This window comes from Diachasmimorpha longicaudata, unplaced genomic scaffold (assembly GCF_034640455.1).
Source record: "Diachasmimorpha longicaudata isolate KC_UGA_2023 unplaced genomic scaffold, iyDiaLong2 ctg00000185.1, whole genome shotgun sequence".
NCBI classification, from domain to species: domain Eukaryota; kingdom Metazoa; phylum Arthropoda; class Insecta; order Hymenoptera; family Braconidae; genus Diachasmimorpha; species Diachasmimorpha longicaudata.
In genome coordinates, this window is record NW_026973980.1 from 10,001 (window position 1) to 20,000 (window position 10,000).

The window sequence follows — 10,000 nt, forward strand, 5'->3', positions numbered from 1 at the left end:
AAGCACCCCCGCCGCTGCGCAGAGTGCTTCGTGTGAAGCCGTCCTATACGCGCCAGTCACTGTCAGCAGCGCGCTCCTCTGCGCGGTACGGAGTTTCTTCATGTCATACGGTGTGCACCGGTCCACCCACCCGTGGGCTGCATACGACGCGACAGCCTGAAAAACGCCCTGGAATACTACCTTAACCGATCGGTATCGGAGTCCCCAATGCTTGTGCATTAGGGCCGATAGCCGAGTGAAGAGGACCCTAGCTTTTTCCTGAATGTATGCTGTGTGGGTCCGGACCCGCATGTTCCTATTAAAATGTACCCCGAGGTACCTGACGCTATCCTTAAACTGAATCTTCTCCCCGGAAAGCCTAATCTCGGGTGGGCGGATATCTAACACCGGTTTCACGCGTCGGCGTGTCCTTCGCGCCCGATCCCACCTGTACCGCACCAGCGGCGCCCTCTTCTGCGAGTTGCATGACAGGACAATTGCCTCTGTCTTGCTCCTCGACAGTTCGAGCCTCGCTGACGCGCACCACGACGCGATGTGTTCGGCGACGGCTCGGCCTATCCTCTCTATTTCCTTACGCGAGTCGGCCGATACGACCGCGATAAGGTCGTCCGCGTAGGCGACTTCGATATCGCCAAAATTCTGCTCGATGCTCTTGAGGAGGGCATCGAACATGAGATTCCAGCAAGCGGGGCCCAGGACTGATCCTTGTGGACAGCCCCGGGTGGCCGGCTTGGAAACCTCTTGGTCGCTCCAGGCGATCTTGACGGTCCGATTGTCAAAGTAGCTCCGGAGCACTTCAAAGACATTCTTCGGACAGTCTCGATCCGCCAAAGACTGGAGGACTAGGTGCCACCACACGTTGTCAAAGGCTCCTGAAATATCGAAAAGGAGTCCAATGACGTACCTCTTGTCGTTACCGCGTTCGACTAATTCACGCAACTCTACTATCGCGTCTTCCGTGGAGCGTCCCGGCAGAAAGCCATATTGACGTCCTGATATTTTGTCCTCAGTAAGGACTTTCGCCATAAGGATCCCGTGCAGGACCTTTTCGAAAAATTTCCCGACAACCGACAAGAGGCAAATGGGACGGTAGGATTTGGGGTCGGACACATCCTTGTGAACTCCTTTGAGGAGAGCACGAAGTGTGCCGACTTTCCAAACGGTGGGGAAAACGCCGTGCTTAAGGCAGGCGTTGAAGAGTCGCGTGAAGATGTGAGGCATCCTCATGACCGCGACTTTTAGGACCCTAACTTCAACTAAATCGCATCCTGGGGCTTTGTCGTTCTTAAGGGTCTTTACGAGGCCCTTAAGTTGGTCGTCCGTCAAGTCTCGTGCGTCCTCTGTTTGAACCCTTAGGTTCTTCACGCGTTCGCGGATGTCTCTCTGTTCCGGTGTGTCGGCGTTGGGGTCGTCGTCGGGTACGTGTGTGTCCAACAGGACCTCAGCAGTCTCACGCATTGTAAGTGTCGTGCCATTCGCGGTTCTAAGTGTGCTGAGGACCGTGCCTACGCGCAATTTATCAGCCGCGTATTTATAGTGGAAGCCCCAGGGATTCGCGTTGCTTTCCGTCGTTATGTAACCGCGCCAGCTATTTTCTTTAGTTGTCCTAAGTAGCCTGGTATACGATCGCAGGACTACACGATACCTGCTCTGTTTAATTTTTCGCGCGTCAGGGTTAGTCTCCCTTCGGTACCCGTTTCGGAGACGACTGACCAGTTTGCGTTTGCTGGTCAGCTCCTCGGTCCACCACGGATTCGCGCGACGGTAATGCCTGCGGCGCGGCATCGAATCTTGGCAGGCTTTGGTGAGTACGTCACCCAGTACTTCTGCCATTCTCTCAACATCCGCTGTAGAATCCAGCGGATGGTCCGCGAGTTTCTCACGGGCCTCCCCATCGAGGGTCGCCTCGAACTTTTCCCAGTCGGCCCGACGAACGTTGAACCGCATGGTAGAGCCCTCGCCGACTCCCGAGTTATTGACGCGCTGTGAGGAACTCCGGATCGCTAAACGAAAGAAAACCGACGTGTGGTCGCCGGTGGACCACTCGTCCTCCAACCTCCATGCACGTATGAATTTATACATGCCAGGGGTGGCCAGTGTGACGTCGATGAACGACGTACCTGCGGCACTCCTGAAGGTTGGGCCCTGCCTAGCATCATTCGCGACGCGGAGACCGAAAGACTCGATGAGCTCGCCCAGGAGGACACCACGGTCAGTGGTCCTGGGGCTCCAAAGGGAGTGTTGGGCGTTGGAATCGGCCGCCACCAGAACGCGGCGACCCCTGAGACAGCTGAGAACCTTTTCAAGCTGCCTCAGGTGGATTTCTATGTCGTCCGAGTATTGAAAATAACTGGAGACAACGAAGAAGGATCCACCGGGGACGCGGGCTTCAGCACAAACGCAATGTGCATTACTTAATTGGGACACGTAAGCAATCTCCACGATGGAGTTGCACGCAACGACGGCCGCCCACGGTCGCTCCGTTGAGCTCGCGGCAATACGCATTCCGACTCCTAGGCCGCGGATGGCCCAGGTGTTCGCCTCACGAATGGCATACGGCTCCTGGAGCAACAATATGTCCAGACGCTCTTTACGAATTAACTGGAAGACCTCCCCGGTTACTGCAATTGAGCGGGACATGTTCAATTGCAGTATTCTAACGTCGCGTTGCGCGCCCGGTCCCTCGATCGCAGGGGTCCGGGGAGGATGACCTATTGGAACGGGGGGTACCGGTGAGCCTCCGGTCGCGACGCGATGACTATCGATCCTACTTAAGCTAACGTGGCACTCGCGAACCCTACCTAATAATTGAGTGGACTCACCGGTTGAAGTTCTTGAAGATCCCGGCGTTGGCTGACTCGGCTGCGCAGTCAGTCCCGCGATGTCTGTGTCGTCCTCGACGTCCTCGTGGACAGCACGAAGGCTGGAACCTTTCCCTCGTCGGGAGGGCAGTACCCCGGCGCACGGCGGGCGACTACGAACCCTTGAGGGCACCACCCTCCTTGGGTCCCTCGATGTAGTCGCTGATGTTGGTGTTTCTCTGGCATGCTGGGAAGCGATGCGCAGACTTCGCCGCACGACGGACGCATCAGTGTGCCCCCCCGGAGATCCGATTGGGGGCAGTTTAGCCTCCGGAATTAATTTACAAAGATGCTCTGCCATGGTTGAAGTGTGACGAAACGGTCGTCGGCCGTGCCAAAAGGCAAGAGCTGAAAAGCTGAAAAGTACAAGAAAAAGAATGAATAAGAGGATTAAGGATTAGAGGGGGCGGTTCCCCGCGGCACCGAGCTGGGTAGCTCGGGACGCTGAGCACCGTCCCTGGGAGGGGGCCTTCCGGTTCCCGCCGAGCTGGGGAGCTCGGATCGGGGCCCGGTGGAGGCGCTGAAGGAGTGCTCCGCCTCGACTCCCCTCGAAAGAGGAGCAGAGAGGGAGCAGACCCACAGAGAGGGGGAACCCACCCATCCCACCCGACGACCCACCCCGCGAACCGTCCCTTTCCCGAGGGATACCCACCCCCTCCCCCTGAGACCCAACCCCACGTGTGGCGTCGCGTTTTCGCCGGCCTCCACCGTTGCGGGAGGTTCCGACTACTAACGCGTGGCTGGAACAAGTTGCGAGAACCGCAATGTCCATGCCCTTCGCACTGCGAAGCAGCCAGTCCCCCCTCCCCCGCACCACCCCGCGAACCGTCCCTTTTCCGAGGGATACCCAACCACTCCCCCTGACCCAGCCCCCACGTGTGGCGTCGCGTTTTCGCCGGCCTCCACCGTTGCGGGAGGTTCCGACTACTAACGCGTGGCTGGAACTACTTGCGAGAACCGCAGCGTCCATGCCCTTCGCACTGCGAAGCAGCCAGTCCCCCCGAACCCCCTCCCACGCGTGGAATTACCCGTCCACCAACCGATTCCGCCCTCCACCACGTGGAACCACCCCTCCACCAGCCGATTTCGCCCTCCCTCGCGTCTCCCGAAGTCCGGCCCACCCCACCGCGACCCTCCCCCTCCAAACCCCCCAATAGGTAGGGCTCGCGGCCCTCCACCCGCCGATCTCGCCCTCCACCACGTGGACCCACCCCTCCACCACGTGGAACCACCCCTCCACCAGTCGATCTCGCCCTCCCTCACGACCCAATTCGCGACCCCCCCCCACCGAAACCCCCCCTGGGCACAGGGATTCACCCTGCACCCGCAACCCCCCCTTGGTATAATTATTGAGACCCCCCAAAAGGGGGATCCCAATCCTTACACCAAGTTCGACTCAGGGACCGCGGGGTCGTCACACCCCGTGTGTAAGGGCGGTTTTACCCGCCATTACACCCCCTGCGGGAAGTAGGTAGGGACACTCAATGCGGTATTTTGAAAACAACCTTGCCAGGTTATGGTTTTCGGAAACCTCGCATGGCCTATTAATCTACTCTATTTACATAATAACAAACACTTAGGCCATTACCCACTGCCAAGGGGGGGGTTGGAAAAATCCATACTGTCGGCCGGTTCAGATGGCCGAAGGACACTTTGCAACCATGACGGCGCCAGGTCACAAGTGACTGACGCAGGCATGGCTCCCGCGGGGAACCTCGGGGCGGTGGTCCTTGGTGTCAGCCTGACACCCAGAATGTGAAAAGTGGATAAGGGTTTTTGGGATTAAAAGATATAAAAGAAATAGAATAGAAGAAGCAGAAGAGGAAGAAAAGAGAAGAGAAGAAAGAGAAGAGGTGAATCTAATTCTCATTCATATCTCCAACCGGGACAGGGTTACCCGGAGAAGGTTACCGGGTTCCTGTCCCACGACTCTCGTCTCCGACAACGAGAGCTGGTTGGTCCCATTCATTCGTTCACTCATCGTCGCCGCGACTTCTTATTTCCGCGTACGCTTCCACGCATTTCAGCCACATACATTCCCTGCAAAAATCCGCGAACACGGCGAATGACTCCCTGGACGACACTAGCGCTTGTGCCGCCTGGGGCCATGGGCGATTCCCGATTATTCCCGCGATGCACTCCCGCTGTGGTGCATATATCGGACAGTCCATAATAAAATGCTGGACTGTGTCTTCAGCCTGGTCGCACTCGCAGTTGCGTGACTGGGCAAGGCCCCGGTCGTGAAGATAGGACCGGAATTGCCCATGCCCTGTCAGGACCTGCGAGACCCAGTGGTCGCACTCGACCCACTTAGCTTCCAGGCGCGCCGCAGTATCGGGGAAGAACGCGAAGGTGTTCCTCCCTGTTGAAGCCCGCTCGAACCTACTCCGCCAGAGATTTCGGATCTCTGTTTTTATTTCCTCAACGGCCTCGATCGGGCGGCCGTTGTTACCAACGCGCGGATTCGCGGGGTCTATGTCAACATCTCCTATTCTGACCGGAATGCCTTTCTTGGCTTGGTAGCGCGCTGCTCTTTCCCTCAATAATAGGTCCACAGGAAGCACCCCCGCCGCTGCGCAGAGTGCTTCGTGTGAAGCCGTCCTATACGCGCCAGTCACTGTCAGCAGCGCGCTCCTCTGCGCGGTACGGAGTTTCTTCATGTCGTACGGTGTGCACCGGTCCACCCACCCGTGGGCTGCATACGACGCGACAGCCTGAAAAACGCCCTGAAATACTAACTTAACCGATCGGTATCGGAGTCCCCAATGCTTGTGCATTAGGGCCGATAGCCGAGTGAAGAGGACCCTGGCTTTTTCCTGGATGTATCGTGTATGGGTCCGGACCCGCATGTTCCTATTAAAATGTACCCCGAGGTACCTGACGCTATCCTTAAACTGAACCTTCTCCCCGGAGAGCCTAATCTCGGGTGGGCGGATATCCAGCACCGGTTTCACGCGTCGGCGTGTCCTTCGCGCCCGATCCCACCTGTACCGCACCAGCGGCGCTCTCTTCTGCGAGTTGCATGACAGGACAATTGCCTCTGTCTTGCTCCTCGACAGTTCGAGCTTCGCTGACGCGCACCACGACGCGATGTGTTCGGCGACGGCTCGGCCTATCCTCTCTATTTCCTTACGCGAGTCGGCCGATACGACCGCGATAAGGTCGTCCGCGTAGGCGACTTCGATGTCACCAAAATTCTGCTCGATGCTCTTGAGGAGGGCATCGAACATGAGATTCCAGCAAGCGGGGCCGAGGACTGATCCTTGCGGACAGCCCCGGGTGGCCGGCTTGGAAACCTCTTGGTCGCTCCAGGCGATCTTGACAGTCCGATTGTCGAAGTAGCTCCGGAGCACTTCAAAGACATTCTTCGGGCAGTCTCGATCCGCCAAAGACTGGAGGACTAGGGGCCACCACACGTTGTCAAAGGCTCCTGAGATATCGAATAGGAGTCCAATGACGTACCTCTTGTCGTTACCGCGCTCGACTAATTCACGCAACTCTACTATCGCGTCTTCCGTGGATCGTCCAGGCAGGAAGCCATATTGACGTCCTGATATTTTGTCCTCAGTAAGGACTTTCGCCGTAAGGATCCCGTGCAGGACCCTTTCGAAAAATTTCCCGACAACCGACAAGAGGCAAATGGGACGGTAGGATTTGGGGTCGGACACATCCTTGTGAACTCCTTTGAGGAGAGCACGAAGTGTGCCGACTTTCCAAACGGTGGGGAAAACGCCGTGCTTAAGGCAGGCGTTGAAGAGTCGCGTGAAGATGTGAGGCATCCTCATGACCGCGACTTTCAGGACCCTAACTTCAACTAAATCGCATCCTGGGGCTTTGTCATTCTTAAGGGTCTTGACGAGACCCTTAAGTTGGTCGTCCGTCAAGTCTCGTGCGTCCTCTGTCTGGACCGTTAAGTTCCTCACGCGTTCACGGATGTCAGTCTGTTCGGGTGTGTCTTCGTTGGGGTCATCGTCAGGTACGTGTGTGTCCAACAGTACCTCAGCAGTCTCACGCATTGTAAGTGTCGTGCCATTCGCGGTTCTAAGTGTGCTGAGTACCGTGCCTACACGTAATTTATCAGCCGCGTATTTATAATGGAAGCCCCAGGGATTCGCATTACTTTCGGTCGTTATGTAACCGCGCCAGCTATTTTCTTTAGTTGTCCTAAGTAGCCTGGTATACGACCGCAGGACTACACGATACCTATTCTGTTTAATTTTCCGCGCGTCAGGGTTAGTCTCCCTTCGGTAGCCGTTTCGGAGACGACTGACCAGTTTGCGTTTGCTGGTCAGCTCCTCGGTCCACCACGGATTCGCTCGACGATAATGTCTGCGGCGCGGCATCGAATCTTGGCAGGCTTTGGTGAGTACGTCACCCAGTACTTCTGCCATTCTCTCAACATCCGCTGTAGAATCCAGCGGATGGTCCACGAGTTTCTCACGGGCCTCCTCATCGAGGGTCGCCTCGAACTTTTCCCAGTCGGCCCGACGAACGTTGAACCGCATGGTAGAGCCCTCGCCGACTCCCGAGTTATTGACGCGCTTTGAGGAACTCCGGATCGCTAAACGAAAGAAAACCGACGTGTGGTCACCGGTGGACCACTCGTCCTCCAACCTCCATGCACGTATGAATTTATATATGCCAGGAGTGGCCAGTGTGACGTCGATGAACGACGTACCTGCGGCACTCCTGAAGGTTGGGCCCTGCCTAGCATCATTCGCGACGCGGAGACCGAAAGACTCGATGAGCTCACCCAGGAGGACACCACGGTCAGTGGTCCTGGGGCTCCAAAGGGAGTGTTGGGCGTTCGAATCGGCCGCCACCAGAACGCGGCGACCCCTGAGACAGCTGAGAACCTTTTCAAGCTGCCTCAGGTGGATTTCTATGTCGTCCGAGTATTGAAAATAACTGGAGACGACGAAGAAGGATCCACCGGGGACGCGGGCTTCAGCACAAACGCAATGTGCATTACTTAATTGGGACACGTAAGCAATCTCCACGATGGAGTTGCACGCAACGACGGCCGCCCACGGTCGTTCCGTTGAGCTCGCGGCAATACGCATTCCGACTCCTAGGCCGCGGATGGCCCAGGTGTTCGCCTCACGAATGGCATACGGCTCTTGGAGCAACAATATGTCCAGACGCTCTTTGCGAATTAACTGGAAGACCTCCCCGGTTACTGCAATTGAGCGGGACATGTTCAATTGCAGTATTCTAACGTCGCGTTGCGCGCCCGGTCCCTCGATCGCAGGGGTCCGGGGAGGATGACCTATTGGAACGGGGGGTACCGGTGAGCCTCCGGTCGCGACGCGATGACTATCGATCCTACTTAATCTAACTTGGCACTCGCGAACCCTACCTAATAATTGAGTGGACTCACCGGTCGAAGTTCTTGAAGATCCAGGCGTTGGCTGGCTCGGCTGCGCAGTCAACTCCTCTTCCGCTGCGACGTCCTCGTGAACAGCACGAAGGCTGGAACCTTTCCCTCGTCGGGAGGGCAGTACCCCGGCGCACGGCGGGCGACTACGAACCCTTGAGGGCACCACCCTCCTTGGGTCCCTCGATGTAGTCGCTGTAGCTGGTCCTCTGGCATGCTGGGAAGCGATGCGCAGACTTCGCCGCACGACGGACGCATCATTGTGCCCCCCCGGAGATCCGATTGGGGGCAGTTTAGCCTCCGGAATGAATTTGCAAAGATGCTCTGCCATGGTTGAAGTTTGTTGACGAGACGGTCGCCGGCCGTGCCAAAAGGCAGGAGCTGAAAAGCTGAAAAGTAAAAACAAAAGTGAAAATAAGAGGATTAAGGATTAGAGGGGGCGGTTCCCCGCGGCACCGAGCTGGGTAGCTCGGGACGCTGGGCGCCGTCCCTGGGAGGGGGCCTTCCGGTTCCCGCCGAGCTGGGGAGCTCGGATCGGGGCCCGGTGGAGGCGCTGAAGGAGTGCTCCGCCTCGACTCCCCTCGAAAGAGGAGCAGAGAGGGAGCAGACCCACAGAAAGGGGGAACCCACCCATCCCACCCGACGACCCACCCCGCGAACCGTCCCTTTCCCGAGGGATACCCACCCACTCCCCCTGACCCAACCCCCACGTGTGGCGTCGCGTTTTCACCGGCCTCCACCGTTGCGGGAGGTTCCGACTACTAACGCGTGGCTGGAACAAGTTGCGAGAACCGCAATGTCCATGCCCTTCGCACTGCGAAGCAGCCAGTCCCCCCTCCCCCGCACCACCCCGCGAACCGTCCCTTTTCCGAGGGATACCCACCCAGTGACCCAACCCCCACGTGTGGCGTCGCGTTTTCGCCGGCCTCCACCGTTGCGGGAGGTTCCGACTACTAACGCGTGGCTGGAACTACTTGCGAGAACCGCAGCGTCCATGCCCTTCGCACTGCGAAGCAGCCAGTCCCCCCGGACCCCCACCCACGCGTGGAATTACCCGTCCACCAACCGATCCCGCCCTCCACCACGAGGAACCACCCCTCCACCAGCCGATTTCGCGCTCCCTCGCGTTTCCCGAAGTCCGGCCCGCCCCACCGTGACCAAATCCGCGACCCTCCCCCTCCGAACCCACCAGTAAGTAGGTCTCGCGCCCCTCCACCCGCCGATTTCGCCCTCCGCCACGTGGACCCACCCCTCCACCACGTGGAACCACCCCTCCACCGGCCGATTTCGCCCTCCCTCGCGACCCAATTCGCGACCCCCCCCCTCCGAAACCCCCCATGGGTACAGGGACTCACCCTGCACCCGCAACCCCCCTAGGTGTAATTATTGAGACCCCCCAAAAGGGGGATCCCAATCCTTACACCAAGTTCGACTCAGGGACCGCGGGGTCGTCACACCCCGTGTGTAAGGGCGGTTTTACCCGCCATTACACCCCCTGCGGGAAGTAGGTAGGGACAGCGAGAATCGTCGTTAATCCATTCATGCGCGTCACTAATTAGATGACGAGGCATTTGGCTACCTTAAGAGAGTCATAGTTACTCCCGCCGTTTACCCGCGCTTTTTTGAATTTCTTCACGTTGACATTCAGAGCACTGGGCAGAAATCACATTGCGTCATCACCCGCTAGGGCCATCGCAATGCTTTGTTTTAATTAGACAGTCGGATTCTCCTAGTCCGTGCCAGTTCTGAGCTGAGCGTTGAA

At 57.8% G+C, this 10,000-nt stretch overlaps 1 pseudogene; it reads right to left on the reverse strand.

Annotated features, from left to right (window-relative positions):
- Positions 1-9,716: 9,716 nt before the first annotated feature.
- The window catches only part of LOC135172174 (large subunit ribosomal RNA), a 2,829-nt pseudogene continuing 2,545 nt past the window's right edge, over positions 9,717-10,000 (reverse strand).